The sequence below is a fragment of the Pongo pygmaeus genome, chromosome 5 (genome assembly GCF_028885625.2).
Source record: "Pongo pygmaeus isolate AG05252 chromosome 5, NHGRI_mPonPyg2-v2.0_pri, whole genome shotgun sequence".
NCBI classification, from domain to species: Eukaryota; Metazoa; Chordata; class Mammalia; order Primates; family Hominidae; genus Pongo; species Pongo pygmaeus.
Genome location: NC_072378.2, coordinates 83,975,938 through 83,982,061, shown reverse-complemented (window position 1 = coordinate 83,982,061; position 6,124 = coordinate 83,975,938). Strand labels below are relative to the sequence as shown.

The window sequence follows — 6,124 nt, the reverse complement described above, 5'->3', positions numbered from 1 at the left end:
ACATATAGAATTCAATCATAGCTTTTCCATTTTAATATCATCAAAGTTAGTCTCATGGGGTGGTTAGGGAAGATAATGGATATTAATCTATCCATCCATCCATGATTCACTCAGAAAAAACATTTGTTGTATTGTAGTTCTAGGATTCAAAGATGATTGAGAAATGTTCCTGCCCTCAGATAGCTGGGAGGACGGAGAGAGACAAATCAAAAGATAATTAACACTTTGTGGGAAGAACCAAAATAAAAGAAGAAATTATGGGAGATACGCCTGCAGAAGAAGAAGAGAGTGGGAGGGAGGGAAGGAAGAAAGGAAGGAAGGAAGGAAGGAAGAAAGGAAGGAAGGAAGAAAGGAAGGAAGGAAGGAAGGGAGGGAGGGAGGGAGGGAGGGAGGAAAGAAGGGAGGAAGGGAGGAAGGGAGGGAGGGAGGGAAAGAAAGGCAGGCAGGCCATGGTCTACACTTGCTGATGTTCTTATTGTTGTTCAAAGGAGGTTCCCTGGGTGGGGCCTGAGAGGAAAAAAAGGAAACAGAAAGGTAAATCATCCTTCATTTGGGAAGTCCTTCCTGGAGATTTGTAAGATCAGAGCTCCTGGAAATGTGGCAGACGACTGACTCAGGAGAGAGAATGGTCCGAGTGAAGGGAGGATTGTGTAGGTAGTGGCATGGAAGGACAGGGTGGGTTAAGAAAATAGTTAGTCATTTTGTGTTCATCTTTAAGTTGTTCCCTGTGGGGTACTCTCTGTTGTGTTTGCTTGTGGTGCTTCTGAGGAATGGAGAAAGAGAATGATATCTTGTGTGAGCGAAAGCTGTGGCCCCTCAAGAGCAGGACCCACATCTGCTGTGACCACCTTCACATCCCAGTGCTGAGAACAACGCTGGGCACATGCTGGGGCTTCAATATGGAAGAAAGAGCAAAAAGAGGGTTTGCGAGAACATTTCATACGTGGGAGTATTCATTAGTGTATCCATCGTGAAAACTAATCTGGTCATGTCTATTAAATAAAATCACGTGCCCTAAGATCCAGCAATATCATTTCTGAGAAACTATAGGCCAGAAATAAAATTACCGGTATGAAATAATTTGTATAAAGAAATGCTAATAGCAGCATTGTTGGAGGGTGGTTAAGAAATAAGGACAACCTAAATGTCTATCAAAGACATTTGATAGATAAGCAGACAGGTTCTAAAGCTCAGGCTCTGGAACCTGCCTGCTTGGATTTAATCTGGGTCCCACCACTTACTAACTACAGTATGTGTGGTGGGTAGGTTATTTAGACTACCAGTGATTCAGTTTGCTCATCTGCGTATTGATGATGACAATAATATCTACTTCATATGTTTATGATAAAAAGTAAAGGAAATCATTCAGGTAGGGTGCTTAGAACAATGTCTTGCACTCAATAAATATTCTCATCACTGGGGACGTGCGTGGGACAAAGAAAAGCGAAGCTGGAGCTGCCAGCGCTTTTTCTACCCGCAGTGTCTCAGATTCATTCTTAAGGAACTGAGAATTTAATCTTCCAAAATGCCAAAAAGACCATCTTATGCCCCATCTCCCACCCCAGCTTCTGCAACACAAATGCCCAGCACACCAGCGTTTGCAGGATACAATCCATACCGCCATCTTGCCTACAACAACTACAGGCTGGGAGGGAACCCGGCCACCAACAGCCGGGCCAGGGGGTCCTCCAGTATTACGATTCCAAGACCCCCAAAGCCACCAGATAAGCAGCTGATGCCCTACATGAGGTACAGCAGAAAGGTCTGGGACCAAGTAAAGGCTTCCAACCCTGACGTAAAGTTGTGGGAAATTGGCAAGATTATTGCTGGCATGTGGCAAGATCTCGCTGATGAAGAGAAACAATATTTCAACGAATATGAAGTAGAAAAGATAGAGTACAATGAATCTATGAAAGCCCATCATAATTCCGTGTACCTTGCTTACATAAATGCAAAAAGTCTTGCAGAAGCTGCTTTAGAGGAAGAAAGCCGACCCAAACAGTCTCACATGGAGAAAGGAGAACCTTACATGAGCCTTCTCTGCTGAAGATCAGTTGATTATGATGATGGTTTTTCAATGAAGCTGCAGCCACCGTCCGTTTCCAGAGAAACCGCCGCCTCATCAGTGAAATCCTTAGTGAGAGTGTGGTACCAGAGGTTCAGTCAGTTGTCACAACAACTGAAATGCAGGTCCCCAAATGACAGGTCCGTCCTTAATGGTTCATCAGCGAAAACTAGAAGCTGAACTTCTTCCAAAAGAGGATCAACACCAGGAGAAGGCGAAATTCCTGGAAAGCACAGATTCATTTAACAATGAACTTAAAAGGTTGTGCGGTCTGAAGATAGAAGTGGATCTGGAGAAAATTGCAGCTGAGATGGCACAGGCAGAGGAACAGACCCACAAAAGGCAGGAGGAAAGGGAGAAGGAGGCGGCAGAGCAAGCTTAGTGCAGTGAGAGCAGCATCGTTCCTGAGGAAGAGCCAGTGGCCAACAAAAGCGAGGAAAAAAAGACAATGAGAACATTCCAATAGCGACAGAAGAGACAACACCTTGAAAAAACAACAGAGCCAACAGAACGGTGAAGAAGGCAAGTCTACTGAGGACAAGGAGAGCGGGCAGGAGAGGGTCGACAGGATGGCAGAGGAAGGAACCAGTGACAGTAACACTGGCTCAGAGAGAAACGGTGCAACAGTGGAGGTGCCACCAAGAGACCCCATTCTAGAAGATGAGAAAAAAGAGTAAATGCTGCCTTGTTTTATGTGTTCTAAATACTTTTTTTAGTGAAAAAATGGTTTTTAGTTTCAATGGTAAAAAAAAAATTCTCCTTACTATCATTTATTATTATTATTTGCTCATAAGAACATAGAGAAAATTGTAAAAATGTATTCACCACACTATAAGCCTTGGTGATGGGACTAGAGAGAGAGAGAAGTTATTAACTTTATATATACACCATGCTCTACTGTTTAATTTATTCTAAGACACATGTGTTAACATAGTAATTTGAAAATCAAATCCAATACAATATTTTAAAAGAGTAAAAACAAAATAGAAAAAAAAGATGAGGTAGACTAGCCCTACAATATATTAAGGTGTTTTGCAGAAACAGGTGGCTCTAGTAGTTAAATAAATTCCAGTGGGATAGAATGGAAAGGTCTGAAATAGGCTCCAGTGGATATAAGGCTTTATTATAGGCTAAGGTAATATCTCTAATCTTTACAGAAAGGTGGGATTATTAAAAATGGTACAGAAACAGTTAGCTCTTTGGAAAAAAAATGTTGATTTTCTCCCCAGTACCTTAAACTGAAATAAATAACAGATGCATCAAAACGTTAAGTACTTAAAAAACAAAGGAAAGGCAGAAGAATATTGTTCTGATTTTGAGGTAAAGAGAGCCCTTTTAAGAATGCAAAGAAACAAATCTTAAGGAATAAAATAGAAATGGCTATATAAACATTTAAAACTTCTGCATAACTTCCTTATCCAAGTTTAAAAAAACTATGAATTAAAAGAAAAATGGAAACCTGAAATAATACTCCTAATGTGCTGACCGTAAAGATAATTTATAAATAATATGACAATGATGAACACCCCAGTATAAAGAGAATGGGCAAAAGAAGTGAGAAGACAATTTGCAAAAGCAGTACAGATGAACATGCAAAAAACCATTCAGTGTTTTTTAATAATCAAACCGAAATTCAAACAAGAAATACCATTTTTACTTTTAAAATTTATCCCTTTTAAAGGTTAACGTCTAGAAGACTGCTTTAATTCGTAGTGTCAAATGCCTCCATCCTGGTAGCAGCCATCGCCACCTGTTGGTGGCACTTAGAGGTGACTCGGGTTTGCTCTGAGTTACAGCTTTGCCTTTCGGAGAAAGCTTCTAAGTCAAAAGTTAGAAACTTTTGTACCTCTATGGTGTGGTATGTGGGAAATGGCTTTTTCATTCAATGCTGCCACAGGGACAAAACAGTACATCTACAGAGAGCATTTAGCAATATAAAAATCATTTTATCTGTTAATAAATTATGATTTAATGAGTTTGCATGAAACTATAAGAAAATAATCTCACACAAGAGAAAGAAACCATCTACTATCAACAGCAGATCTGTTAAATAAATTAATTTAATTAAATGAATTTAGTAAAACAGTGATATATAAAAACATGAAAAATATTTACTGCATCAAGCTAAGCTGTGGGGAGGGGAAGGAAATGGCAAAGTTCTATGTAGATTTAAGTCAATTTTCTTATTTTATGTCTGAAATTATACATGGAAAACGCTGAAAGTGATTATCTCTGGGAGGTAGAATTAGAAATGTTTTAATTTTCTCTTTTCCTCTGGGCATGTGTGTGTTTTACGTTTTTTATATTTTCTACAATAAATACAGACTACTTTTGCAACTAGAAAAGAAAATTCTGTAGAAAATGATGGCAGTCAGGGGCAGGGAAGAAAAGCAGTCTATAGATTTCCTAAGTTCTTTTAGTCGCTGTAATAGGTGAAAGTAACAAAATGAAATTTCTGAGTGTCAGAAGCTGGACCACAGCCAATCATCACTTACTGTAGCTGCCCTGGCGTCCCTGTCAGCCCTATGGCTCTCATTTCTCTTCTGCCCCAGGCTGGGCCCATTTTCTTTCCAATCCAATTTTACGGAAACTGCCAGCATCTAAAGTCTGTGCTCCTTGTCTATCTGCCTCTGTGGGACAACAAACCCCCATTCCTGCCAGCCTTTAATTCCCATTTCAGAACCTGATTCCTCTAAAAGGTTTTCCCAAGTTTGCCTGCTATTCTCTGCTATCTCACCAGCACAATCTGTGATCTTGTGTAAATTAACGTCTCTGTGAATCAATTTCCCCACAAAGTGGGAATAATAAAAGTACCTACATCATAGGGTTGTTGTGATAATTAAATGAATTACTATTTGTAAAATGCTTACAATAATGCCTGCTAAATAGGTAAACCACAATAAATGCTGGCTACAATTTAGCAATTGTTCTTTTATTATTTTTCCAGATTCCATTTCATAGCACTGTACTTCTATAAAGTATTAATAGGTATACTATTACATTAAAAGAAAAACTAAAGTAAGTGAGGGAAAGGCCAGCCTAAACAAAATTAGTAGGGTTCTTTACTGCAAAATTAATAGGATTTATACTAAATCTGAATGAGTGAGATAAGTGTGGAGGGTTTTCCAAAGTTCTGTTTTTAGAAGTCCCTAGACCCCTTTTCTTAAATTATCTTAATGAATGGTTGAATTTCACTCTTGGGAAGGCTGTATTTGTTTGTTTGTTTATCATTTATCAAACATTTGTCTTTCTACTCCTATTCACTTCTGCTCAGTTCAAGGCCTGCTTGCTTTTATTTTTTTACTTTTAAATAGATTCGTTAGTTATTTTGAAAGCACTCTGAGATAAGAACGATATGAATGTAAGGGGATGGCTTGTTTCTAAACAAATTGCATTCCTGAGGCACAGAAACCTTCTTGCCAAGCTCATGAGAGTTTGAAATAAATTTTTATTGAATGGAAGAATGAGCAGATGAATGCAAGAAAAACTACCTCACAGTCTAAAATAACAAATTCACCAATTGTTTTAGAAAGCTTATTAAAGCAGAGGTTCTCAGAAGGGAGACTTCATTCTAACATGAAATGTGTGTGTTGCATATATAATTTATACTACGTCGCTATTGTTGATGTGTTTTTAGAAGTATAACTCAAGAAAGCCTTGCAAATAGCTCAAAAATACCCAGCACATTTGTGTCATAACGAGTACCTCAAAGCCCATATGAGTGCAAACACAAGGGCTGACTCAGGCAGTGATCTTTGCTGTCTGCTCTGTTTGGGCTCTTGGCATATTGCAATCAATGACACGGAATCTTCTACTGATTCACAGTTGTTTGAGTGGGACACACATGCAGCTGGTCTGGGCTTGTAAGCTTGGAGGCTCACCGGGTCCTCAGTATACAATCTCCACTCTTGTTCCATCCCTAGGTAGGCTTTTTGGTACCTGACCCTTGGTCACCCAAACAATGTATTTAGACCCAGAAAAGGAGTTTTATCTAAATTACAGGATGCCTGGGGCTGCCTGCCCTTTGCAGATGATGGATGTAGATTAGCTGATCTAAAC

The 6,124-nt window shown here is 39.3% G+C and overlaps 1 pseudogene; it reads left to right on the top strand.

Moving 5' to 3' along the window:
* Positions 1-1,488: 1,488 nt before the first annotated feature.
* On the top strand, positions 1,489-2,742 carry LOC129038620 (SWI/SNF-related matrix-associated actin-dependent regulator of chromatin subfamily E member 1-like; annotated as a pseudogene).
* Positions 2,743-6,124: the final 3,382 nt, after the last annotated feature.